General features: G+C 35.4%; 1 pseudogene; it reads left to right on the forward strand.

Moving 5' to 3' along the window:
• Window positions 1-7,919: 7,919 nt before the first annotated feature.
• Window positions 7,920-9,118, forward strand: LOC149249770 (protein EXORDIUM-like 2 pseudogene; annotated as a pseudogene).
• Window positions 9,119-13,839: the final 4,721 nt, after the last annotated feature.

Genomic DNA, 13,839 nt, shown 5'->3' on the forward strand with positions numbered 1-13,839 from the left:
ATTATTAAGTGATTTATTTATTATTATTTATTATTTCTATTATTAATTATTATTTATTATTTATTATTTATATTATTTATTATTATATTATTATATTATTATTTTTATTATTTATTATTTATTATTAAGGGGAGGGATATTACATACTCTCCCACTTTAAGGAACTTCGTCCCGAAGTTAAGTTGAATTATTTATTATTTATTATTTTATTTACTTCATGTTGCCAACACTCTCTGCTGAACTAGTATAACTAGCAGGCATCGAAAGTCCCCAACACCCCGGGAAATCTCAAGGAATCTTTGTCCTTTTTCCCACTTTCGGCACCAGGCATAAGCCTGACCCGGTCTGTATCCTAGTCCAAGGCTGGCCCCAAGGCTCGCGCCTGACTCAGACCTCATCTGCCCCAAGGCAGGCATCCGGTCCGGTACTCAATGATCTCGGGCATCTCGCAAGGCTGGCCCACTCCCTCCACAACTACTAAGGTGCACAACCCAAGGAATCGAAGTCCTTTACATCCCTTCTAGACTTCGGCATCCCAATCCAATACTAGGCACCTAGCCTAGAACATCAGGCACGTGGCCTTCTCAAGATGGTCTCATAGTTGTGTAAGTAATCAAGTATGGTTCTCATCCTTGCACATTTTCTGAATTCAAGTATTACTATTGTGAAAAATACCTTCATAGTTTAAGATGTATTTCCATGAATTCATCACTTGATCTTAATTTCATGGAAACGTCATCAATATATTTCCTTTATTCTATGTTTATATCTTGGTTTTAAACCCTCATAAAATTATTAAAATCCAACTTTTACCAATTTCCAAAGTTCACAAGAATTTGAATAAGTAAGATGATTTGATTTATAGTAATTATGCTATTCTTGGAAAAATATAATTCTAATAATTTATCAATTATAAAAGTAAAATAAAAATTACATAAATATATGTGATTTGTACCTGATCCTCTCAATATTGTCCTAAACTTACTTGTTGAGATATTAAACAATATATAAACTTAGCATATAACACATCATAAATTTTATATACATTGAAAAGTCATAGTATATAATTACTCATTAAAATAATAATTATCTAATTATCTAATGGTCACAGTGATTTATTTATTATTTTTTATTATTTATATTATTAATTATTATTTTTGTATTATTTATAATTTATATTATTTATTATTATATTATTATTTATTATTTATTATTTATATTATTTATTATTTATTATTAAGGGAAGGGATATTACACACACTTTGCATCTAGTCACAAACCTTTGTACATCTCTGCGCATCTTTGGCCAGTAGTAAAAGTGGCTCAACTGATCCAAAGTCTTGTCTATGCCAAAATGCTCAGCTAAACCTCCATTATGCTTTTCCTGGATTAAGTTCTCTCTCATAGAACATTTCGGAATACATAACTGCCCTCCTTTGAACAACAATCCTTCCTGCATATTATAGTCCAGCCATGAACTATTATCTCTCAACAATGGATTTTGTCAAGCTTCATAGGCTTCCTTAAAATCTGCATCTGTCTCATACAAGTCCTTAAGATGTTCAAATCTTAATACTTGTATTATACTCTCCTGTAGGATCAAATTCCTCCTGCTTAATGCATCTGCCACTTTATTGGCTTGACCGCTGATGTGTTTCAACACAAACGTGAAACTCTGCAAGTACTCCACCCACTTCGCATGTTTATGGTTTAGCTTAGGTTGCTGCATAATATACTGCAACGCACAATTGTCTGAAAATAAGACAAATTCATTGGCCAACAAATAATGTCTCCAATGCTTTAGTGCTTGAACCACTGCATAAAATTCTTTGTCATAAGATGTGTATTTTTTCCTAGTTTCATTTAGTTTCTCACTGAAATAGGCTACTGGCTTGTCCTCTTGACTGAGTATGGCACCAATGGCTGTCCCACTGGCATCACAACAAACTTCGAAAAGTTTGTTAAAGTTTGGTAATCTCAAAATTAGTTTTTTGGTAATTTTCCTTTTGAGCAGCTGAAAACTCTTCTCTGGCACTTCTGTTCAATGGAAAGGATGATTTGTTTTCTTAATGGTGTCCAACATGGGTGCACAAATCCCACTGAAATTTTTAATAAATTTTTGATAAAAACTCGCCAATCCATGGAAACTTCGTACCTCAAACAAACTTTTGGGAGATGGCCAGCTAACTATAGCTGCAACCTTTTCTGGATCCATTTTTAGTTCATTCTTGGAAATCACAAATCCGAAATAAATTAACTCTTTCTTGAAAAAAGAACATTTCTTCAAATTTATCAGTAATTCTGCTGCAATTTTTCCAATACATACCTCACGTGTCGAAAATGTTCTTCCTTCGTCTTGCTGAATATAAGTATATCATCCAGATACACAATCACAAATTTACTAATGAATTCCTTCAGCATCTCATTCATCAATCACATGAATGTGCTAGGGGCATTGCTTAACTGAATGGCATAACCAACCATTCGTACAAGCCTTCGTTAGCCTTGAAAGTTGTCTTCGACTCGTCACCTTCTCAAATTATGATTTGGTGGTAGCCGCTTTTCAGGGCTATCTTTGAAAAGTACGCTGCTTCACTCAAACAATCCATCATATCATCCATCTGAGGTAAAGGGAATCTGTACCTGATGGTGATCTTGTTAATGGCATGGGAATCCATGCACATTCCCCACTCACCTCCTTTCTTGGGGGCTAAAACAATTGGAATTGCATAAGGGCTTAAACTCTCTCGAATCAGTCCTTTGTCCAACAATTCCTGCACCTGCTTCTGGATTTCTTCATTATCCTTTGGACTCATTCGGTAGGCAGCCTTGTTTGGAAAACTCACTCCTAGAATAAAATCAATATGGTGACTAATGCTCCACTTCGGTGGTAATTTTTCTGGTAGATCGTCTACCACAATATCACTAAATTCTTGCAGCATGTTCTGTATTTCCAGAGGTAAATCAGTAAAGTTGGTGTGAAATAACATTGCCCTTGGTCTTCTCACAACTGCATAACCCAATTCACTCTCCTCAATCTGTTGCAGAAACTCCTTTCCTCCTAACAACAATGCTTTCGTTCCACTTGTTTCTGCTGTCTCCTCTTCTTTCATGGGTACCAAGGTATGCTTTATCCCATCTTTGACAAATATGTAACAATTTTTCACTCCGTCATGGACTACCTTTCTATTGTACTGCCATGGTCTGCCCAACAGAATATGGCACACATCCATCAGCATTATGTCGCAAGTTACCTTATCCTTGTACTTGCCTATCTGAAAATATACCTTGCATTGTTCATCAACTAACAATTGGTGTCCCTTCTACAACCACGACACCCTGTATGGAGTTGGGTGTTTTGCTCTCTTCAAACCCAGTTTCTCCACCATCTCCGTAGCTACCAAATTATCAGTGCTCCCGCTGTCAATAATCAATTTACAGCATTTTCCGTGTGACTTACATACAGTCCGGAACAATGCTTTCCTCTGTGTCTGATCAACTATTTCCTTAGCTGGTTTTAATAATACCTTGTTCAACACCAAGGCTTCCCCGATTTCTAGCATATTTTCCACCTCCTGTGGCGGTGCCTCTGCTTCATCGGGCTGAGCGACATATGCTCCCCTCTGCCCAGTTTGTTCATTTTCAGGACATTCAAAGGACCTGTGTCCCCACTTGTGACACTTGTAACACTGATAGGCATTTCCTCTACCTCTGCCATTACCTCTTCCTCACTGGTATAACCTTCCTCCTCTGGTGTTACCTTCCCTTCCACTCTGTCCAAAAGTCTTCGAACTACTACCCTCTTCATTGCTGTTGGAAGTCCTACCTTTGCCAAAGGTCTGTCCTCGCCCTCTACCAGAACCACGTCCTCTTCTGGCATTCTGTTTCCTAGCAATATTTTCCTCCGCCTTCAAAGCACTCTTATAAGCTTCCTCCATGGTCTTAGGGGAAAGAATGCTAATTTCATCTAGGATCTCCATCCGTAGAACATTCACAAACCTCGCTGTTTTCTCAGGGGTATCTTCTACATAACCAGCTCTCAGGTTAATTTTATAAAATTATTCAGTATATTCCTTCACAGTCATCATTCTCTGCTTCAGGTTCTGTACTTGTCTATAAAGGGCAATTTGATAATCCTTAGGCAGAAACTTGCTCTTCATTCTAGCAACCATCTTGTCCCATTTTTTAATCAATGGTTTGTTTAATCTCCTCCTTTCTGCCTGTACACTGTCCCACCACAATGCTGCATGTCCCTTCAATTTGGTGACAGCAAACCTGACCCTCTTGTCTTCGTTGATTTCTTCATACTCAAAATATTTATCTAATTCACTTATCCAGTCTAACAAGGCCTCTGTGGACAAACTGCCATCATAATTAGAGAGCTTCGGTCTTGGCTAGCTGCTAGCCAACAAAACTGACCTCAATAGTTTAATTTCCGGTCCTTCGTCATTTAATTTCCGGTCCTTCGTCATCTAACCCATCTATTGTGGCTACGTTTTCCTCCTCACTATCATCCCCACTTTCCGGATCTCTACGCCTCCCTGCTTCCACTGCTGCCAAACATGCAGTTAAATTTCTAATCTCTTCTCTTAACCCTTCATCTGCTACTCTTCTGACGGCTCTTCCTCGTCCCCTTCTTCCTACCTCCATATTTACTAAGAGAAGGAAAACCTGCTCTGATACCAAAATGACGCAAGGCTACCTAGAACAGGGTTACCTGCGTGTATTAGTCTTCAAACCTTTACGGTTAAGGCCCATTTAAATAAATCCCAACAAAATGAATTCATTACAATAGACCAGTTTTATAAACCCTCATAAACCTTCCACTAATCTTTATGCCACAGATATAATCAGTTCCCACATTATCATATGATAAGGTTGGACTTACACATAAAAAAACACCTATTGGCGCTTTATTTCATTATAAACCCTTTATAAGGGGAATACACATAAAACACGTCTTATATGCCTTCTTCCGCCTATTTCATGGCTCTTGCACAATTCTTGAGGCTCCTTTATCGCTAATTGCAATCGCCGTCTCTCGCAGGTTTCTTTAACACATGCCTCTATCACATCCGATATGCGATAACGCAATAATGGATTTCAAATCCCATTAAACTGCGTCTATATATAATCGGGTTCGCCTTATCGCTTGCATCAATACTCCACCGATAAACACCATTAAATGTTGCGATACGATCACTCTGATGATCGCGTCAGCATTCACTGTCGCACTTCTTTAAGGCACGGTATATTCACTCCCCGAATTAATATCGTGATTAAATCCCCATCGTTGATCCTCCCCACAGATCCAACGGTCCTCGCTCTATCGCTTGATCGCAATCGGTGATCGCCCGAGGTCGGGGTTATTCACGCCCTTTTGTTTTCCTCTGATGCGATAGTTAAAACTCTGCTCATTCTCTGCGATCAGATCTCAACCGTTGATCTATTAGATCCAACGGTCCCTGAGCACCACTTCCTCAATCTTTCGCTCCTCTATTATTCGGGTCTTATAACACTTTCCACTGTGCTGCATGCAATTCTTCTCTATGTATTCAATCTCCTCTTTGGGTCTGCCAAATTCACCTGCACATATATATATGGTACAAAAGCTCTGATTCACAATGAATTCGTCATTCAATCATTCGAAACACACATTTATATTGATTTGAATTTATCTTTGCACATAACAAATAAACAAAGGATACATATTGAGATTCTATCTCTCTCTATGGCCTGCTCTCCTAATACTAGTGGCTTCTTTTACATTTTGCCCGTAGGCTTACAATCATACTCTAATTCGGCTAACTCTCTACTCTTCTCTCTTGTTTCCTTTTCAATACATCATTAGCAGTTTCTTTTACAGTTCGAGGAACTGTTCCTCAGTTATGAAATAGTTTCTTCAAACTAGTTCCTATCTAATCCTATTTTGTCTAATTCAAAAACTAACAATGACTGATTCAACCTTAATTTAAAATGACACAAAATGAAACTAAATGAAACAAAAACTTGAAGTGTTTTCCTCTCTATTTGTCAAAATAAAATGAAAATAAAAATAACAAGAAACATCTCCCAGCTGTCGCCTCTTCATTCGGATGCTCCTGCATCATCTTCGCTTGATTATGAACAAATCTATCAATAAAACATTTAAAAATACAACATCAAATTCCAGACTTACATCCACCCACCAAAATTAAAAATAAAATTCAAATTCCAGACTTACATTGACCCACCAAATTCAAAGATAAAATTTCATGAGCAAATTCCATGTGAGCGGGGGGTTTTCTCCTGAAATACAACAAACAATTTTTCGTAACTGTCAACAATATTTTTGTTGAAATGGTCAAAACAAACAATAGATTTGCACAGACATGTTTCATAGAAAAAGGGAGCATTTATTGTGAAGCTTCACAGAAAAATGGCCGAATACATCAAGCAGATGAAGAAGCAATCTGTCCCATAGGCTATCTTTAGCCTCTTGGATGTTAAAATAATTTCTTTCTTTCTTTCTTTTAAAATTTCTACTTAATCAAGATGGATAAGGCTCACCGTGTGCGTGTGCGAAAGAGAGTAATAGTTGTACTGTCCACAAACAACGGGCTCTTCATCTTCATGGATGATGGACCTATTTACGCCCGCCACATGTCAATCATCGGAGCGGCTTCATGTCACACTGTCCGACAATGGCACGTGTTATCCGCAATCATTCCTGTTATGTATTACAATTATGGAAATCTACATTCAAAAGAATATAATTTTTTGATAAGTTATTAATTTTTTATTATAATAAATATAAATATTTTGAAATGTAATATATATCATTAAAAATAGTTTTTTATTTTCAATTATTTAATTATAAAAGAATTTAGTATAGTAGTTAATTAAAATTATTTTTGTTTAGATAATTGAGTGTAGAGTAGATCGTGAGAGAGTGCTTTGTTAAAACACTTTTTGGTGAAAAGGTTTTTGGCAAAAATCTAGTCATGTTAAGGGCTGGTGTGGCCGAGCTCAAGTGTGATCCTTGGTGATTTTAAATACTAAATATAGTGTATATAGGACATATTCGAACCCAAGATCTCTGGTTTAGTGAGACTTCATTTCCATAGCCATGGCCACTTGAGCTACCCCAAATAGACAAGTATATGCTAATATTAATTCTTATTAAAATATTTTATTGATAAGTTACATTGAATATTCTTTTATATACAATATTAAAATGTTTTATTTTAACAAATTTTTTCTATATATCGATATATATGAAGTTGACATGGACATAAATTAGTTAACATAGATCTTCAAATAGTTTATTTAAATCTCTGGTTGAAATAATTTTGAAAAGTATAAGATTTAATCATCTTACTCATACATTTTCTTACTTCTATTCATTTTTTCATGGTTGAAATTATTTTCTTATTTAAAACAAATTTTTTTATTTTTCATTTTTATTTTAAGAGGAAATTATTTTTCTATTTAAAATAAATTTTTTATTTTTATTTTAAGAGAAAAAGACAAATGAACATACTACACATCCCTTAAACTTTCAACTTAATTATTTCATTCCAACCCACCTAATTTAAGTAAAATAAAAATAATAAATTAACCTTTAAACAACGTAAAATAATTATCTTTATTACAAAAAAAAATGGCTGCTTTACCCAAAAAGACATAAAAGTTCTTAAACTCATACGATTTTAACAAAATTATATAAGCTTAACCCAAAAATATAAAATTGTAAATATAAGTAACATAAATTAATGTTAGATTTATCTCAAATTTATAACGAGCCTACTATCGACTTACTCTATAGGATTAATGCTAAAATTTCTACCGGACCATTCCAAATTTGTCAAAAAGTAATTATTTTAATTTTAATGCACAATTAATTTTACTACACAATTAACTTAATGATCATGTGACCTATGGCAACGAAGCTCGAGGTTCCTTCCTGCCAGAGCTACGGATGTTATTTAAATGTCTGGAAATCCCTCTTTCCTCTTCAGAGGCGAGGGGCTGAAGGGCTTCTCTATGCATCCCTCCTGGTTAAACTCTGGGCAGGGACTGGATTTTATGCTGCTGCTCTTTTATTTATCTTAGGGTTCCTTTCTGATAGATCTAGATAAAAAGCGCTACGTTGACAATCCTTCTGCAAGCATTGTCGTTAGAATCATGGGGGGTGGTTGTTCATGGCTATGCTGGGATTCTGTTCAGGTATATCGTCTTTTATGGCTATGGGAGAGGAGTTCCCGGCAGTGCAGCTCATATACCACAAGGGGCCTCTGCTGAGCTCTGATATAGATGTTCATGTGATTTGGTATGAGACATTCAGTCCGATTCAGAGATCGATTATTGGGGATTTCTTGCAGTCTCTGGGAGAAGAAGAAGAGGAGGCACTAGTGAGGAACAAGCCATCTGTACATGAATGGTGGAAAATCACTGAGATGTACAGAGAGGATGGATCATTCGATATGAGCTCTGCTGTACCGAGTAAGAAGAAGCTTGAGAAGATTGCACTGGGGAACCAGACACTGGATGAGTCCTATAGCCTTTGAAAATGGCTGCAGAGAACCCACATTGAAGCACTGGTACTCAGGGCATCTGTGGCGTCCAATGGGTTATTGGCTGAGAAAGGGGTTTTCTTGGTCCTCACTGCCCATTGAGAGATTCTGTATGAGCTCTTGTGGGTTCCATTCTAGTGCAAGAAGTGAAAAAGGGGGGCGCTCTGTCTCTCTGCCATATGCATGGGTTAACGCAGTGCCCTGGTCAGTGTGCCTGGCCTTTCCACCAGCCTTTCTATGGTCCTCAGACTCTACCTCTGGTAGCCCCTAATGGCGACGTGGGCGTGGACGGTATGATCATAAATATTGCCACTGTGCTTGTGGGGACTGTAACTAATCCCTTCAATACTGGTTTTTTACAAGGCGATGCTGCTGTGCTGCTGGAGGTTGTGTCTGCTTGCAGGGGAATTTACGGAAGAGGGGCATATCCCAGGTATGCAGGCTAGCTCCTGGTAGATGAAACTACGGGAGCCAGCTTCAATGCTCCAGGGCTCAATGGCCACATGTTCCTCCTTCCAGCCATGTGGGATCCTCTTACAAGGTCGTGCAAGAAGTTGGTTTAATTTAAGCAGGCTTGTTCTACTTAGTCTAGAACAATAGTTCTCCTGGAGCTTCTGTATAGTACAATCTGTGCTGGTGGCTGTGATAAATCCTTGTATTTTTATAAGTTGGGCCTTATATTGAATTTTGTTGCCCATTATTGAATATGATACAAGGGATTGGGGCAAGCTAAATTCCTATTTTGTCAGTGTTCACAGAACGAAGTCAGAACTGAAGATTAGTTTTTCTGTGTATGGTTCCTCCCATATGTGTCAGATGAGGTCTGTCTCTGAACAATTTTCATGTTATATGAGATAAAACATAGCCATAAATTAGAAGAAATTTAACTAGTTGCCCAAATATTTCATGCCTGTAGCCCTTCAGGCGTTTGCCTAATACATAACAGTCCCCATTGCAAACTAAATAAGCTAGGAATCTCAAGCACCCACACCTAATTGAGTTTGTTTTTCTTAATGTTTAAGCAAATTGTTTTGAATCTGTGATCCATCCAAAGGCCAGACGTCGATCTAAACATTACCTCAGGGAAGAATAAATGTGATCATGAAGTTTTTGATTTTGCATTTAGTATGACTTTGGCGCCCTTGATTTTGCATTCGTTATGATCTTGGTGCCCTGTCATTTCTTCACATTATGCATTCCGTCCAGGTTAGTACTAAAAAGTTAAGTGCCATACACAGGGAACTTGAAGTTAAGACCATACGCAAGGTCTTAGTGAAGCTTTGCTGGTTATTTACTTTAAAATAAGGATTCTAGTGAAGTTCCGGAGGTTATTTAGTTTAAAATGAAATAAGCAGAGTGAAGTTCTACAAGTCATTTACTTTAAAATAAGTAGGATAAGTAGTAAAATTAGCAGGTTAGGTATTATCGGATTCACAGTTGACTATATGAGTTAGCAGGGTAGGTATTATCGGATTCGAAATTGACTATATTTTATTATATGCGTTAGTTATGGAGGTGTTAAATTGTTAGTTATTGAGGTGTTAAATTTGTTAGGACGATAAAAAAATAATTTGAATTTGTTTATTTTGTTTAAATTGATAGTACAAAGGTTTGAATCTTATTTTTGATGGCGGAAATGGATTTAACACCATCAAAAAACTTGGGGGCAGGAAATGGATTCATCGCCATCAAAACCATTTAACACCATCAAAAAACTTGGGGGCAGGAAATGGATTCATCGCCATCAAAACCGTGTTAAACATCCACAATCTTGAAGTTTAACAACTATACTTTGGATTTCCAAAAAAAATAGTTATTTAAAAAAAAAATGGTTTTGCTTCGTGCCTAAATTTCAACAATTTTCTGTGAGTTTGATGGTTTAGTGGTTAAGAATGGGTAGGGTAAATGAATTAAGGGGTTCATAATAGTGCACTGGCTTTAATGTGTGAGTATAAAGTATAAATTAGGGGGTTTAAACTTTAGTGGGTTAAGTGGTTTAGTGATTTATGTTTAGTTTAAATTGAGGAGATCGGTTGATTATACATTAGGAGATTAATGATTTAGTGGTTAAATATGGTGTAAATTAGGGGCTCATGATAATGGATTCACTTTAGTGGGTTACTATGAATTAGGGGTTCATGATAGTGGATTTATTTTAATGGTTGAACGATTCAAGTTTAACTTAAATTTAGATTAATGTGTCTAATGTGTTAGGGTTATGAGTTTAATGAATTAAATAGGATGAGTGAATTAATAGTTAGGTGTTAGTGGGTTAGGAACCATTTAAATAATAAATTAACATAGGTGGATAAAAATACTCATGTATGTAACATTTATATTATTTACTACTATAGATCCATCATAAGCATGGATCTCTTTTACATATATAAGATGTGATTTCTGTAATTGTTGTGAAATAACAATTTCTTTTGGTGAATTTGTTTCTGTACACAGATAGATAACAGATTGACAATAGACAAAATGTTCCTTTATAAAAAACCATTGATTGCTAATGAAGTTTGGGTAACTTTGCACAACACATGTATTATGCACAATTACCCAAACTTTATTAGCAATCAATGATTTTTTATAAAGGAACATTTCGTTATTTATCTATCTGTGTACAAAAACAATTTTGCCAAAACAATTTGTTATTTCACAACATTTACAGAAATCACAACATTCACAAAATTACACGGATTCTGAAAGATAATTGTACTTATTTGTTTTCAGTTTAGTCAGTCATAGAATTCAAGGTCTATTCTCAGGCATGAAGACCACCTAGTCTAGCTTAAAACTCACAGACTCACAAGCCTATCCTAGGGTTTCCACGGGCTCTTAGTCCAACTCAAGAATACCCATTAGAAAAATTTTGAGGTCTAAAATGAGTCTCTTAAGAAATATTATAAAATAATAGTGGAAATAATAAAATAAGATTGGATTACCTCATCAAATTTTGGAGGGAAGAAAACTACTTTTTCAACTTATATCACCACAATTTTACTCAAATTTCAAGTGAGAGCACTTGTTGGATGTGGAATTTAATTCCTCATCCAAGGAGTACCCATATTACATACTTTCAATATACCCTGCTACACGAAAGATGAGAAATACATGGAAAAATGTGATTGCAATAATATGTTTTCATGAATTTCTTATTTTCATGTAGCAAGGTCCATTGAAAGTATGAAACATGGGTACTCATATGATGAATTGAATTTTGCATCCAATGAGTGTTCTCGCTCGAAATTTGAATAAAATCGTGGAGAGATAAGTTGAAAATATGAGTTTAAAAATAGTTTTTTATTTTTTTATTATTTTACTCCAAAAATGGTGAATCATCCCCCATGGTTGACATCATCATCTTTAATTCTATTGGTTCACATAAAATTGGTTTTGGTTGTACATTTTTGTTTTGAGGCCTATTTTTGACCTCAAAATTTCTCTAATTCTAACTCGCAGTGTCCTGCTTCACCTCAACAACGTCCTGCTTAAATTATCAATTATTTGTTCTTCCTTCAAAATGCCTAACTGTCCTCTAGTTGTTTGGTAAATGAAAATTTTCATTTAGGGTCTTTTTCTGTGAATTCCAAGATTTGTCATAACCTTTTTTTTTAAATGAATTAAAATACAACTTTAAACACTAAAGTTTTCCACTAGCTTTTGACTTAACCCATAAATTACCAAGTTTTGTGTAGTCAAAGTAAATAAACAAAATATTTATGGTAACTCAGGGTGTTACATCTCTACCCCCTTATGCGAAACAGTCCCCGACGTTTATTTTTTCCCTTAGAACATGTCAAGATATGCCTCTCGCATAAAACTTTCATCTTCCTAGCGCGAGGGATTCACTTAGTGAATCTCTGACATATCATGTGCATTCATGGAATATTAAACAATACCTTTAATTTGACTACATATTGGAAAATCCCCTAAAAATCACATTATTTAACCCCTTACCAATATGAACCCAATATAGCTTCACAATTTAAAAAACCCCTACTTTCACTAGATATTGTAAGTATCCATTTTTCATTAAATTTTTTTATACCCCCTTTATATTTTTTCATTAATCACCCTTTTTTATATTTGCCAATATAATAATCCTTTAACCCCTATATATCCCCCAATATATTATGTCATGTTTTCCTTAATATATATATCCCCCAATATGAACCCACGTGGTATGATATTGCTCCCCCAGTGAAGCCCCCGTGCGTCCTAGGTGGTCTCTTTCAAGCCAGTGCATTTTAACCTGGGTGATAGCTCACCTCTGTAACATTATTTCTCTCTGATTGATAATACATTGACTCTACCAAGAATTCTCCATCCAGTTCGACCTGTTCCATAATTATGAAATTTACATTAGTTCATATTAATAATCAAACAATATATATATATATATATATATATATATATATATATATATATATCAATGTTAAATTTTACTTGTACATTATGCGAGTTAATGATATGTCTAGGATCATATACATACTTCTTTAACAATGAAACATGAAACATGGTTATAGACTCGTATATGACTATTTAATACTTGTTGGTATGCTACGGGTCCATTTCTTTCTAAGATATGGAAAAGACCACAAAATCAAGGAGCTATTTTAGCACAACCACCCCATCTCAAGATACTTTTCTTGGGTTTGACTCCCTCATAGACATGATCTCCAACTCGAAATTCTCTATAATTCCTATTCTTCTTTGCATAAGCCTTCTGTCTATCTTAAGCGACTTTTAAGTTTTGTTAAACATTTTTTATAGTTTGCTCCATTTATGATAATATATCTGGTCTTAGTATTAACTTATCTTTAGAATTGCCTCAATTAGTAGGTGTCCTGCATCTTTTTCCATATAATACTTCAAAAGAACCCATTTTCAATGATTCATGAAAACTATATTATATGCAAATTCAACCAGAAGGAGGTATTATTTCAACTTGGTTGGTTGTTGCATAACATACATTCTTAACATATCCTCAAGTACTTGGTTCACTTGTTTGGTTTGTCCATTTGTTTGTGAATGGTATGCAATATTGAATTGGAGTTGGGTACCCAATCCAATGAATAAAGCTTTCCAAAAGGCAGAGGTGAACTTTACATCTATGTTAGAATTCACTACTTTTGGTATGCCATGTAACCAAAATATTTCTTTCAGAAAAATATCAACAATTTGGATAGTCTTATATGTAGATTGTACATGGATGAAATAAGTTGTTTTACTCGATTTATCCACCACAACCATAATTGAATCATTTCGTTTCTTTGATCTA

Source organism: Pinus tabuliformis, chromosome 7 (assembly GCF_031772625.1).
Source record: "Pinus tabuliformis cultivar Carrire ecotype Pingquan chromosome 7, CPIR1, whole genome shotgun sequence".
Taxonomy (NCBI): Eukaryota; Viridiplantae; Streptophyta; class Pinopsida; order Pinales; family Pinaceae; genus Pinus; species Pinus tabuliformis.